General features: G+C 37.8%; 1 pseudogene; it reads left to right on the plus strand.

The window, feature by feature from the left end:
- The first annotated feature begins 7,911 nt into the window (after positions 1-7,911).
- Positions 7,912-14,798, plus strand: LOC129354236 (G-protein coupled receptor 4-like; annotated as a pseudogene).

The raw sequence follows: 14,798 nt of genomic DNA on the forward strand, positions 1-14,798 counted from the left end.
AATGAGTGTTTAACTCATTCTGACATGTGGTTTAAATATTAATTTATTGCTCTTTGAGGTAAACCATAACATTATGAAACAAACACACAAAACGGGAAATATAAAATAAATCTGGAATATCAAAACTAATTTATTTAACCAGTTTATTCTATCCAAAACTGTAAGTTGGATCCTGTTTCTAAAATTATATGTTTCATTGATTTAATCTAAAACCTGTTGTGCAAAGTGCAAAGCTTTTCATAATCTCTGAATATATTCAAGAGATATTTTTAGGTTTGAAGACAAAAATAAGGCAACAAAAGACCAGAGACAGTTAAAAGATTCAGAAACTGACCAGTGTGGTCTGAGCAGACTGATTGATTATTTTACAAGTGAGGCCCATAACAGACTCAGACTGGCTGTGACAAATGTTTTGATGAATGGGTGTTAAAATCAGAAACATTTTCAGGTACATTCTGATTTAAGCTCTAAGTCGATGTTCACAGGAAGAAGGTTAAAGCTTTTCCATTGATTTCTGTTCATTAGATTATTGTTCATTGTACAAACATAATCATGTAAACGTTCTGCTGTAAACAAGCAAGAACTCCCTCAGCTCACCTCAAAATAATCAAAACTCACAATTTTAACTGTAGCCCAGTGTTATACTGAGGTTACTAATAACTATATGTTCGGATTAATAAAAGTTTTAATAGGTCAGTACAAGACTTGAAGTAAATGCTTATTTACTAATAATAACCCTTGTGATGACTAGGGATTACGTAATCTTGTTTTGAAAGAAATATGTTAGGATTCTTCTTTAATATTTAAATAATATAAAGGGTATTTTATTTGGCTTTGCCATTTGATTGGCTACTGATGCAGTCCGTCTGGGGCGTGACTCCTGATTGGTGGAGAGAAGGGGCGAGTGGAAGGAGAAGGAGAGGCGAAGGAAAATGGTGAATAGCGGAGGGTGAGGCGAACCGACCAGAAGGGAAGAAGAAGACAGACTTGAGCGAGAGAGAACGGGAGAAAAAACACACTGTTGAGGACGAAGTTCAGAAGAAGTTGGAGGGGGGCTGAACGAGTTCGGCAAAGCTGAGGGAGCTAGCCGCTTCAGCTCCACGTGTTTCGTCTTGGACAAGGGACTTCAATACAATGAACACGAGTCCAGTGGATTTGCAGCGCTCTCAATGTTTTGTTTTGTTTTTTCTTCGGGACTTCAACTCCTTGTTTTGTAACAGGCCTGCAACGTTTTTTCACAGTCTCCTGGAGGTCGTGAGCAGTGGCGGAGCTAGACTTTTTTTCAAGGGGTGGCCAAAGGGTGAGCAAGGCTTTATCAGAGGGTCCATATACAAATGATGAACAAAAGGAAACAAATATTTTTTCACACACACTCATATTAAAATGGTTTATTTAACTAAGATTTGCCATGACCAAACAAGACGTTAAACGGCTCTATGGAACAGTGAACATGTAAATGTAAACTCAGAGCCCAGAATATGACCAAAAATAAATTCTCAAAAATAAATAAATAAATAAACTGGTGCTTCTGGTGTGCAATAGGTTGTGCTGGGTGGGGGCAGTTCAGTGCCATTTCCTTCTGCTTCACTGTCTTCTTCCCCAGAGTCTGAATCTGTATCACCCTCATCTCTCTCTGGAACTTAATTGTGAAATGCATAAACAGACACAATAAAAAATGCAAAAAGCATCATGCTAACCTTTAGAATTAGGCTTATTGGATTTTAATACTTAATAACTCTCTGTCACAACCTCTAACCTGCTGGTGATCCACTTGGGCCTGGAGTCTCCTGGCTGGATTCTCCAGGTTGGTCACTGCTGCAGGGTTCTGTCTGGTCCTGGTCTGACCCTGGTCACTGCTGCAGGGTTCTGTCTGGTCCTGGTCACTGCTGCAGGGTTCTGTCTGGTCCTGGTCACTGCTGCAGGGTTCTGTCTGGTCCTGGTCACTGCTGCAGGGTTCTGTCTGGTCCTGGTCACTGCTGCAGGGTTCTGTCTGGTCCTGGTCACTGCTGCAGGGTTCTGTCTGGTCCTGGTCACTGCTGCAGGGTTCTGTCTGGTCCTAGTCACTGCTGCAGGGTTCTGTCTGGTCCTGGTCACTGCTGCAGGGTTCTGTCTGGTCCTGGTCACTGCTGCAGGGTTCTGTCTGGTCCTGGTCACTGCTGCAGGGTTCTGTCTGGCCCTGGTTTTTGCCTCTTGAAGAAGAACTGGGAGATTTTCCCTTTTCTCTTCATTTGGGCTCTACACAAAATAAGACAGCCTGGTATTTAGACTCCATAACTGTTTGGCAGAGACACTATTTTAACTATTATTTAAACTGGTTTTTACTTTTCTGTAGCTAGCTAAAATACTAAATTAGAAATACATTAATTAAAATTAATTAATATAACTAGTTAGGTTATAATTCAAAGCTTTCATATGACATACCCTACTTACATTTCAGTCATTATAAAACTTAATGGTTTTTCACATATTCTTACACATTTCAAGCAAGAGCTGGGAGATATAAAACATTAGAGGGCAGCATGTCACTAAAACATTATGTTAAAAGAATCTGTCTAAAACACGATCTATCATCACTAGCATGGCTAATATAATAAACGAGGCACTATGCAGCGGTACACAACCATTTTGTTTCTTTTTAGAAATGTATGACAAGAGCCGCCTCTCATTAGGAAGGTAACAACGGTTACAGCTGAGCGGTAAAATGTTGGAAATACCTGCTAAACTCCTGGACGGTGTAACTCTAAAGCCTCAGATGTGTTTTGGAAAAAGCAGGAACCACATGTCAGTTTAACCAATGAACAGCGTCGGGCATCGAGCTGCCTTCAGGGACAGTCGGAAATTACAGTTTTCCTGGCAAATCTTTGCCGATCTCATAAGTATTATATTTTAAAATGACCATTTCCAGTGGGGTGGCACTAGGGGTGGCCAGGGCTCTGTTGGGGGTGGCAAGTGCCACCCTGGCCACCCCTCTGGCTCCGCCACTGGTCTTGAGTGACCAACTGCCAGGGTTACATGTGTTGTGGTTCATTGGAACCAAAAGGTGGACATTAATGTCTTATTATTTTTGCCTTATGTCTATGTTTTGTAAATATTATTGAAGGGTCGTTCAACTTTAAAGTTACAGGGGTGACTAACTAATAGGTTTTCTGTCACTTCAGTTTAATAAAGTTAGGCTGAACCATTTCGCCTAAAATTCTAAACTTTCTCTGGGTCATATTTGTCATAAATTAGGTAATCGGTGCCGCACAACAATTGGGGTACCGGATTTCTATGGAACCCAGCACCCTCCATTTTAGTTTCCTTGCACAGAATGGAAGAAGGTGCTACATAACAATTTCAACAACACTTCTACATTTGGATCAGTCGATCTGAGGTTCCTGCATTGGCTGTTTTTTGGGGCTGGAAGTGCTTAAGAGGGATATGAACAGAGGTTAGAGGTGAGAGAAAGCTTGAATTATTCAGATATTACCACAACAGAAACCAATGAACCTGACATTAGTCCAATCACTGTGGAGTTTGGAGAGGATGTTTCTCATTTACACCAGGACTTGTTTCTGAAAATCTACTCTTTGTTTCCTCTTCCATCACCCGCAGCCAACAAGGCATTCAGTGATTTATAAAGGAACACAAGTTAGCAGTTAGAGCCTTTCTATTTAGCCACATTGTTCATCTGAACATACACTTTAAAAATACAAACAACGTAATTAAAAGATGGCTCTTGAAACTATTGATGTAAATGTTAAAACCAAAACTTTCAGTCAAATATTTCTAAACTCTCTGCTGCTGGTAAATCAAGAAACAGACCCGTCTTCTTGCATATACTAAAGTATAAATTATAGTAAAATATAAAGTTTTCTTACCGTACAAACTTACAAAGCTTACAACCTACAGCAAGACAGATGTGCAGCCAAACTAATAAACGTGATTTAATCACCAGCATCAAATCTCTGAATTGTCCTTTAATACAGAGCTGTGACAACAGTTAGACCTGAGCAGTGAGCTGCAGCCAGCTGCTGTTGGAAAGGAGTGAATAATTGGAAAAGAATCTCTTGCAGGAACTAATTCAATTCAACTACAGTTTGATAAGAAAACGAACATTAAAGTTCAGCTTTTCTGGGTCAGTATGAAACAAATGGCTAAAAAGAAAACCTTTATTAAAACCTTCTTGCAAAATATTAAAGTACTGAAAGTCTCCTGATCTTAGATGAAACAAGAGAGCCCTCTTGTGTTCAGATCTTTAGTTTGCCTAAAAAGTCACGATAAACTTCTAGTTTTGAATTTATTCTGCCAACAATGCAGCAGCCACTTTCTTTTCTATACCAGAAAGCCTAATTTATATTCAAAATTTGTGAGTGTTCAATAATGCACTTCATTAAAAATATTAACATCTCTTCCACATTTTATCATTTTACAAATGATAATATTGGTAAAAATTTGTAAATAAAATAATTTTCTGGGATTTTACTGAGTCACCAGAACAAAGAAGTGCATAACTGTTAAGTGGAAGCTTAATGACACATTGAATACAGATGCACAAATCAATGTAATGCAACTTATTCCTAAATAAAATCCAGTACAACCAGTTTCCTTCAGGTTGACTCAATCTCAAAATCTCATTAAATATTTTGGAGCATTGTTGTTTGAGATCAGACAGTTCATGTTTTTCTCAAAAATCACAAGACTTTTATGTAATTTAAGTTATTAAAAAAAGTAGATCAGCCTTTTATCTCCTTTATAAAGACATCTTTGAAAGGAAACTAACCTTTTATTTTCTTTTTTAAACCTGGAGATCTTCAACAGAATGCAGAAATTATTAAAACAAGCACAAAAGGCTGTTACTTTATTTCTGCAATGGATCACCAATCAGATTCCATGAAAAACCTTCAGTTGTTGCAAATCCCATCAACTCCAGCAGATGGCAGGAGATGGCAGCAAAGTGCAGCTGCCTTTGGCAACAATGATCCTCATATCATACCTAAAAATACCTGCAAGAGTGATAACAAAGGGAGAGGAAAATATTTTTATAGTTTGTGTTGTTAGTCAAATGGACACAAGTCCGACAAAATCAATCTTATAAACTTTTAAAGACATAAACTATATTTCAAAGTCAGGTTCATGCTAATTTTTTGTCTGCTAATAGCTTTCTGAATTTACCAGCCAGTTTTGGTATTTTAGTACATCAATAAATGAAGAATCAATAAATAAGCACCATCAGCTAAGAGCCCCAATTACATGCAACAGTAAAAACATTAATACATATTACCGTTCCAGAGCCAGCTGCAGCCCCTATAAGTAGGTCTCCAGCCCCAGTGAGTGGGTTAACTTCCCCACTTAGGGGCTTAATTGCCCCAGTAAGTGAGTTATTTCCTAGTGCCCCCTCTGAGTTCCCTCCCCCTATGGGTCCCGGTATTCCCGAGTCCCCGCCTCCTTGTGCCCCCCCTCGTCGCCTTCTCCAAGTGTCCGGCCATCAAGCCGACATCGCCTACAGGATCTTCCCCATAATGTCCGTCTTCTGTGCCATCAACGTCCGCCGGACCTTCCTTGTGGATTCCAGCTCCTGCGCCTCCGTCCAGTCTGTTGGATTGTTTTTTGTTGTTTTGAACTCTTGGCCCCTGTCCAGTGCCCCTCCGCCAATCCTGGTTTTGGATTGTTTTTCTCTTATGGCCGTCTGGTAGCCAACGTTGAGGGGGGCGGATAACGTCGTGATCTGTATTTTTCTCTGTGTTTACTTTGAGTTTCTGTGTCTCTGAGTCTCCGTTTTGGCCTGTCTCCTCTTCATTATTCCCAGTGTGTCTCCTTTCTGTGATTACTCTCTGTGTATTTAACCCCTCCTGTGTTCTTTGTTCCTTGTCGGGTCCTAGTCGTATGTGTGTACCAGTCTGCCATCAGCCGTCCATTCGTGTGCCAGTTTTGCTACCAGTGTTGAGCCTTTGCCTTTCCGCTCAGCTGTGCTGTACTGTGGATTATTTGGCTGTACTTTATTTATTAAACCATCATTTATTCAAAGAACCAATGATAATATCTGACATTCCAACATCACCATGGCTAAAATTTGGAATGGATTTATTTCATCTTAAAGGAAAAGACTATTTAGTGATCATTGATTACTATTCAAACTATCCTGAGATGGCTCTGTTGGCTAATATGTCATCAAATTGTGTCATAACACATGCTAAATCACTCTGTGCAAGGCATGGCATTCCACATGTTAATGTGGAGTGATAATGGACCATGTTTTAATAGCAGAGAATGGCAAAGATTTACGGAACAATATGATTTTAGGCATGTAACATCAAGTCCACATTATGCACAATCAAATGAAAAAGCGGAGAAAGGAGTTCATATTCTTAAGCAACTTCTGAAGAAAGCTGCAGATAGTAACTCTGACCCGTATTTAGCTTTATTAAGCTATAGATCATCACCATTGCAATGCGGATATTCACCTGCTGAACTTTTGATGAATCGAAAGATTTGTACAACTTTGCCAAGTTATGACAGTAAAGAACAAAGAGCAAAGAAATCGTCAAAGTTGGAGTACAAGTTACGAAAGCAGAAAGCAAAACAAAAGTCATATTATGACAGATCAGCAAAGCTTCTACCCCCACTGTCATACCAGGACCCAATAAGGATTCAGGATGATGAGGGATGGAAAATGAAATCAACTATTCTATAGGAAGTAGCTCCACGTTCATTTGAAGTGAAAACTGAGGATGGACATATTCTGAGACGAAATCGTCGCAGTTTGTTGAAAACTCAATTTGAACGTGTTGATGAGTCGAGTGAAGATTGTAAGACTCTCAGATTATTCCTACAACCGAAAACGCATTGTGACATGGACAGTATTAAGGACAATCCACCACCTGTGTTAAGAAGATCTACCAGAGTGGTAAAGAAACCTGATAGACTGATGTTGTAAAAAAAAAAGGGGGAAAAAGAGAAAAACAGAAAAAAAGTTGAAATGTATGTATTTTGTAATTCATGTTTTTAATGAGTACTAAGTAAGAGATTAAGTGATTTTTATTATAGCTATGTGATATTATGCTCTATCTGTCTCATACAAGGGTTGTTGTTAATTTTAGACAGGATTCATATTGTAACATTCTAACTTTAAAGAAAGGAGGATATGATGATTGAATGAATTGTTTATGTCCACTAGATGGCAATCACCAACATAGGTGATCGCATAAATGTCAAGAATAGGACAACAGTAGTAGTCAGTCATTAGTGAGACACCTTTGTGCAACCTGTATGAGCGAACGAGCCAGAGCGATTTTAATAAAAGCATCTAAGAAGAAGCACAACATCTGATTTATATCAAACACGAATAGAACAATATCTAACTACTATTCTTGCCACAGGTGTTTCTCAGAAGGAGAACAACTCAAGTAACTGGCCTCAAGAAGGTCTTACATGTACCTTCAGAACGGACTTAATTCCAAGCTTCCTAACTTGTCCAAGTTGGCTAGGGAAGGTATTAACCACAATGTCCATGGGCCACTGGTTCCTCTAGGCTTGACAGTCCTTCAAAAGCACAACTTGAAGATTAGGTTTTCCCTGATTGCCACTTTCGCCACGGTTGAAAGGTTGGCAAGTATTGACTCCTCCAACGATGCCAAAAAAGATTGCAAAAGCAGTGTGTTGGAGTTTTTGCCAAGTTTCTTGCACGCTCCGAGGAAGTTAGTTCCACAGTCGGATCTCAATTGCTTCACCGGTCCGAAAATGAAAATTAAAAACTGACATGGTGACATTAGAAAGTAATTGTAATGTGTTGTGTATAAATACTAATGCAACAGTATTAGATATAAATGAAATTCTTGCTAAAATATGTTTCATGATTGTCCTGTGATGAGTGGTTTTTGGCGCCCCTACTGGTTGCTTATAAATACAAAGGAAAACTGAAAATTCCAAACAGTCTGTTCAGCGCTCAACTGTGGTAAGCCATCAAATCTGGTTCTCTTCTGAATAGTAATGGTAGTTGTGTTCAAAGACTAACGTGGAGCTTCGTCACAGTACACAGAGTGACTAGTGGACCAGTAGGGAAGCTCACTGGTCCACTAGTGACCAGTGAGCCTCCACTCACTGGTCACTAGTGAGTGACTAGAAATTTAAACAATTTCAAACTGAAGTTAAATGTAACTAAATATCCTCTGATTTCACATTTTATTCCCTTTTCTGCGCATTTAAAATATTTTTTAATTTCTTAACATAATCTCACTAAAACTGTTCATATGTCATTTATTTTGAACATTGTTTAAATACAAATAATGTTACATTAAATTTATGCTGTCAGTTTGTTTGGTAGCTGTTTCTATGACGACATGATGTGGCCAGGTTTATGTTCTGTGAAGCTCATAGGGTGCTGCCTACCGGTCTGGGAATAGGTGTGTAAATGTGAGTGTGAATGGCTGAATGTGACTCTAGTGTAAAGCGCTTTGAGTCATCAAAGTGACTGGAAAAGCTTCTTTTCAGCATACAGCAAAAATCTAAAACTAATATGTGGAACAATGTTTGCACTTTGTTTGCATTTTTCCCCTAAACCTTTATTAGGGGGTTTAGGGTCATCAGCTTTTTGATATCCACTCATGGTTTTATCTGAACTAACTGATCTTTTTCTACTGCTGAAAACACAAATCCTGAACCAAAGCAGATGTCAAGTTTCATTTTAGGAACTTTCAAGTGTGAATTTCTCCTGATAAACTCAGTCAGTTCTGTCAATATAATCAATGGATCAGCTTTGAAAAGCACATGTCAGCAGCAAGGCAGTTCAAAGAGCTTTACATCATAACAACACAAAAATACACAGTCATAGGAAACACAATCAAAAACTTAGAAAACCAGTAAACATTACTCATCAAACTGTTGGTCAGTGTATCATTTATTATTTTTCAAAAGCAACTCTGATCAGGTGAGTTGTTTTGTGATTTAAAGGAGCTCAGTGTTTCAGTTGTTATGATTGTTTTGTGGAGGTTTGTTCCAGATTTGTGGTGCATAGAAGCTGAATGCTGCTTGTCCTTGTTTGGTTCTGGTTCTGAGGATGCAGAGCAGAACCAGAGGACCTGAGAGGTCTGGAAGGTTGCTATGTCAACAACAGATCTTTAATGTTAAGATGTTCAGTGGTTTATAAACTAACAACAGTATCTTAAAGTTTATTCTCTTTGTGTTTTTGTGGAGAATAAAACAACATAACATTTTTATAAAAAGTGTATTTTATATTAAGAAAAGAAAAAAATCTGTAATGTTAATCTAAAGTATATTTACTAGATAAACTAGATTCTCCTATTCAGCGTTGCTAGATAAGTATCAGTTAGTAAGTAAGTATCATCTGGTCTAATTCCTTTTCTGGGTTGGAAGAATAGGAGTCTATAAAGTAGCTGCTAAGGGGGTTTGTCTGGATAACACATTTATGAACTCACACAAAGTGATATTTTACATATACTGAAAGGACATGTTTGGATTTTTCAGGTTGGATATTCATAGACTGAACTCAGTTAGAAAACAAAAAGAACAATATGAAAATCTGATGATGATGATGATGAAATTTGTCCACTTGTGAATATATTGAATACATGAATATTTAGAATTTATTGTGTCTGTTTCAGGCCACAAGTCACTCTGGAGATCTTGACTGCATACTGAGGACGTGTTGAGATATTTGACTGAGGTGTGTTGAACCAGGAATATATAAAGGCTGAAGGACATCGGCCCTCCAGGCCTGGATTTAAGTATCCTTGATTCCAGATCAATTAGACATATTTTACACATGTATCATCATATCTGTTTACAGTTACTCCCATCATCAATATTAGGATGGATGAGATGAACATAAACACTACAGTATTCAATTACCATTTCCAAACGGTTTGATTACACTGATGAAGATGATGAGGATGATGAGGATAACTATGACTATTTCAATTTCTACAAAGGCGACGACAACGGCTCATCATTAGACGATAATCTTAGTTTGACTTGGCTTTTTGGATCGGCATTTTCAAATTCTTACATGTGCTAAATCGGATCACCATTGGCATTGGATTTGTTTTAATTCTTATAGTGATGATTGCAGTTTTTTTACAGGTGAGTACATTGAAACTTTAGCCTATTATTAACAATCAATGTGATATTTGACTAAGAGTTCGTTTTTTAAACTGTGATAAACTAAAAGAACACCCTTCCATCAAACTTTTTTGATGGAGAAAATGTGACCTTTGACCCTGACATCCAGTCAGATATTCTGAAACATCATTCTGGTTTTATAGTAGAGAGGAAGCTGCAGCTTGTATAACTGTGTGAGTTCTAAGTCAGGGAAAAAACCAACCCTACTGGGCTGCAGCTGGACAGAGACCTGATTCCAAATGTAACTTAATCCAGAGAGTAGAATTATGATACAGTTATTTTATGTTTTCATAAAACTGACTCATCCAGTTGCATGATATCTGGCTCCCTGACATCCGCTGGCTGGATATCTGGTATTGTAATTTCTGACAACCAGACATTTGGTTTCTGGTCACCGGATGTCAGGGTCAAAGGTCACCTGTCAAAAAAGTTTGATGAAAGGGTTTATTTATCTTTAGTGTTTTATGATGGTTTTGTTATGTAGGTTTAAGTCTGTCTTCCCTAGAAATGACTGGAATGTGTGGAAATAAGCAACATTTTAATATTAATAACACAATATTATCATTCCATTAATATTTTTCTGTTTTTTTTCTCACAGGTGAGAAAGGGTCAGGATGTTCCAGTCTATGTCATCAACCTCCTCGTCTCTGATATCTTTCAGCTCTGCTGCAGGATTCCACTAGATTTTACTAGACTCAATGATGTTGATTCCACATACATAATTATTATAGATCTTGGTGTAATAGTCAGTGTTGGATTCATGGTGTGTATCTCCTTTGAAAGGTATGTTTCCATATTTACTCCTTTTGTCTGATATAAAACATTAATCTGCCCTTAATAGCCTTCAGAGACTAAACATGTCTTTCTGTTATTGCAGGTATCTGGTCATTGCCAAACCTCTGTGGTACAGATTCAGCAGAAAGAACAAGAGATATGTGGTGGTCTGCATTGTGGTCTGGATACTTCCAATTTTGTTTCCAGTATTAGGCGGTGGGATAAAGGAGTATACGATGGCTGACACCTTCTTCATAATTGTTCTCCTCCTGCCTTTTCCCTTCTTAGTCTTCTTCCTGGTTGGGACTATCAAAGCTCTTTCTGGAGCGCTCAGTGTATCAGCAGATGAAAAACGACGAATAGTAGCCATTCAGGTTGCTGTGCTGATTATTATAGTCTTTATCTGCCCAAGATGAGTGTGCTCTTAGATGCGTATGGAGTTTGACTGGCGAATGCTATAGAAGGAGCTTAATGGTGGATTTTCTTTGTGGTTTTTAGTCCTCTTGCAGACACAACTTTGTATTTGTTCACTCGGAAAACCATCCTGGATAAGTTTCTGGCTTCAATCTGTTCTTGTAAAAATATAACATTCAGGAGACGATCAGCACAGATCATGAAAACAGGACTGAAACAAATACTGAGACTGTTTAGGTTTTAATATCTGTTGTGATGCAAAACAGCATCCAGAGTTCATTTGCTGGCACTGAAAATCATATTTCCTTGTTAGACCACCATCGTTTATTATATTACATATTTCTACATGTATTATTACATATATAAATGCTTAATTTCTTCTTATTGATGCCAAATGAAAGCTTATTCTGACCTGCATCTAAAAAACTATCTGTGTCTTTCTGAAAGTCTCTGCACGGCTTCCAAACTGGGAAGATTTTGTATTTGTGCTGATGTTTTACTTATTAAAATGAGTGTTTAATTCATTCTGACATGTGGTTTAAATATTCATTTATTGCTCTTTGAGGTAAACCATAACATTATGAAACAAACACACAAAACGGGAAATATAAAATAAATCTGGAATATCAAAAACTAATTTATTTCAACCAGTTTGATTCCATCCAAAACTAAGTTGGATCCTGTTTCTAAAATTATATTTTCATTGATTTAATCTAAAACCTGTTGTGCAAAGTGCAAAGCTTTTCATTATCTCTGAATATATTCAAGAGATATTTTTAGGTTTGAAGACAAAAATAAGGCAACAAAAGACCAGAGACAGTTAAAAGATTCAGAAACTGACCAGTGTGGTCTGAGCAGACTGATTGATTATTTTACAAGTGAGGCCCATAACAGACTCAGACTGGCTGTGACAAATGTTTTGATGAATGGGTGTTAAAATCAGAAACATTTTCAGGTACATTCTGATTTAAGCTCTAAGTCGATGTTCACAGGAAGAAGGTTAAAGCTTTTCCATTGATTTCTGTTCATTAGATTATTGTTCATTGTACAAACATAATCATGTAAACGTTCTGCTGTAAACAAGCAAGAACTCCCTCAGCTCACCTCAAAATAATCAAAACTCACAATTTTAACAATTTCAACAACACTTCTACATTTGGATCAGTCCATCTGAGGTTCCTGCATTGGCTGTTTTTTGGGGCTGGAAGTGCTTAAGAGGGATATGAACAGAGGTTAGAGGTGAGAGAAAGCTTGAATTATTCAGACATTACCACAACAGAAACCAATGAACCTGACATTAGTCCAATCACTGTGGAGTTTGGAGAGGATGTTTCTCATTTACACCAGGACTTGTTTCTGAAAATCTACTCTTTGTTTCCTCTTCCATCACCCGCAGCCAACAAGGCATTCAGTGATTTATAAAGGAACACAAGTTAGCAGTTAGAGCCTTTCTATTTAGCCACATTGTTCATCTGAACATACACTTAAAAGTACAAACAACGTAATTAAAAGATGGCTCTTGAAACTATTGATGTAAATGTTAAAACCAAAACTTTCAGTCAAATATTTCTAAACCCTCTGCTGCTGGTAAATCAAGAAAGAGACCCGTCTTCTTGCATATACTAAAGTATAAATTATAGTAAAATATAAAGTTTTCTTACCGTACAAACTTACAAAGCTTACAACCTACAGCAAGACAGATGTGCAGCCAAACTAATAAACGTGATTTAATCACCAGCATCAAATCTCTGAATTGTCCTTTAATACAGAGCTGTGACAACAGTTAGACCTGAGCAGTGAGCTGCAGCCAGCTGCTGTTGGAAAGGAGTGAATAATTGGAAAAGAATCTCTTGCAGGAACTAATTCAATTCAACTACAGTTTGATAAGAAAACGAACATTAAAGTTCAGCTTTTCTGGGTCAGTATGAAACAAATGGCTAAAAAAGAAAACCTTTATTAAAACCTTCTTGCAAAATATTAAAGTACTGAAAGTCTCCTGATCTTAGATGAAACAAGAGAGCCCTCTTGTGTTCAGATCTTTAGTTTGCCTAAAAAGTCACAATAAACTTCTAGTTTTGAATTTATTCTGCCAACAATGCAGCAGCCACTTTCTTTTCTATACCAGAAAGCCTAATTTATATTCAAAATTTGTGAGTGTTCAATAATGCACTTCATTAAAAATATTAACATCTCTTCCACATTTTATCATTTACAAATGATAATATTGGTAAAAATTTGTAAATAAAATAATTTTCTGGGATTTTACTGAGTCACCAGAACAAAGAAGTGCATAACTGTTAAGTGGAAGCTTAATGACACATTAAATACAGATGCACAAATCAATGTAATGCAACTTATTCCTAAATAAAATCCAGTACAACCAGTTTCCTTCAGTTTGACTCAATCTCAAAATCTCATTAAATATTTTGGAGCATTGTTGTTTGAGATCAGACAGTTCATGTTTTCCTCAAAAATCACAAAGACTTTTATGTAATTTAAGTTATTAAAAAAAGTAGATTAGCCTTTTATCTCCTTTATAAAGACATCTTTGAAAGGAAAACTAACCTTTTATTTTCTTTTTTAAACCTGGAGATCTTCAACAGAATGCAGAAATTATTAAAACAAGCCAAAAGGCTGTTACTTATTTCTGCAATGGATCACCAATCAGATTCCATGAAAAACCTTCAGTTGTTGCAAATCCCATCAACTCCAGCAGATGGCAGGAGATGGCAGCAAAGTGCAGCTGCCTTTGGCAACAATGATCCTCATATCATACCTAAAAATACCTGCAAGAGTGATAACAAAGGGAGAGGAAAATATTTTTATAGTTTGTGTTGTTAGTCAAATGGACACAAGTCCGACAAAATCAATCTTATAAACTTTTAAAGTCATAAACTATATTTCAAAGTCAGGTTCATGCTAATTTTTTGTCTGCTAATAGCTTTCTGAATTTACCAGCCAGTTTTGGTATTTAGTACATCAATAAATGAAGAATCAATAAATAAGCACCATCAGCTAAGAGCCCCAATTACATGCAACAGTCCAAGTATTAATACATATTACCGTTCCAGAGCCAGCTGCAGCCCCTATAAGTAGGTCTCCAGCCCAGTGAGGGGTTAACTTCCCCACTTAGGGGCTTAATTGCCCCAGTAAGTGAGTTATTTCCTAGTGCCCCTCTGAGTTCCCTCCCCTATGGGTCCCGGTATTCCCGAGTCCCCGCCTCCTTGTGCCCCCCCTCGTCGCCTTCTCCAAGCGTCCGGCCATCAAGCAGACATTGCCTACAGGATCTTCCCCATAATGTCCGTCTTCTGTGCCATCAACGTCCGCCGGACCTTCCTTGTGGGTTCCAGCTCCTGCGCCTCCGTCCAGTCTGTTGGATTGTTTTTTGTTGTTTTGAACTCTTGGCCCCTGTCCAGTGCCCCTCCGCCAATCCTGGTTTTGGATTGTTTTTCTCTTATGGCCGTCTGGTAGCCAACGTTGAGGGGGGCGGATAA

The sequence above is a fragment of the Poeciliopsis prolifica genome, unplaced genomic scaffold (assembly GCF_027474105.1).
Source record: "Poeciliopsis prolifica strain line A6 unplaced genomic scaffold, Auburn_PproV2 SCAFFOLD106, whole genome shotgun sequence".
NCBI lineage: Eukaryota > Metazoa > Chordata > Actinopteri > Cyprinodontiformes > Poeciliidae > Poeciliopsis > Poeciliopsis prolifica.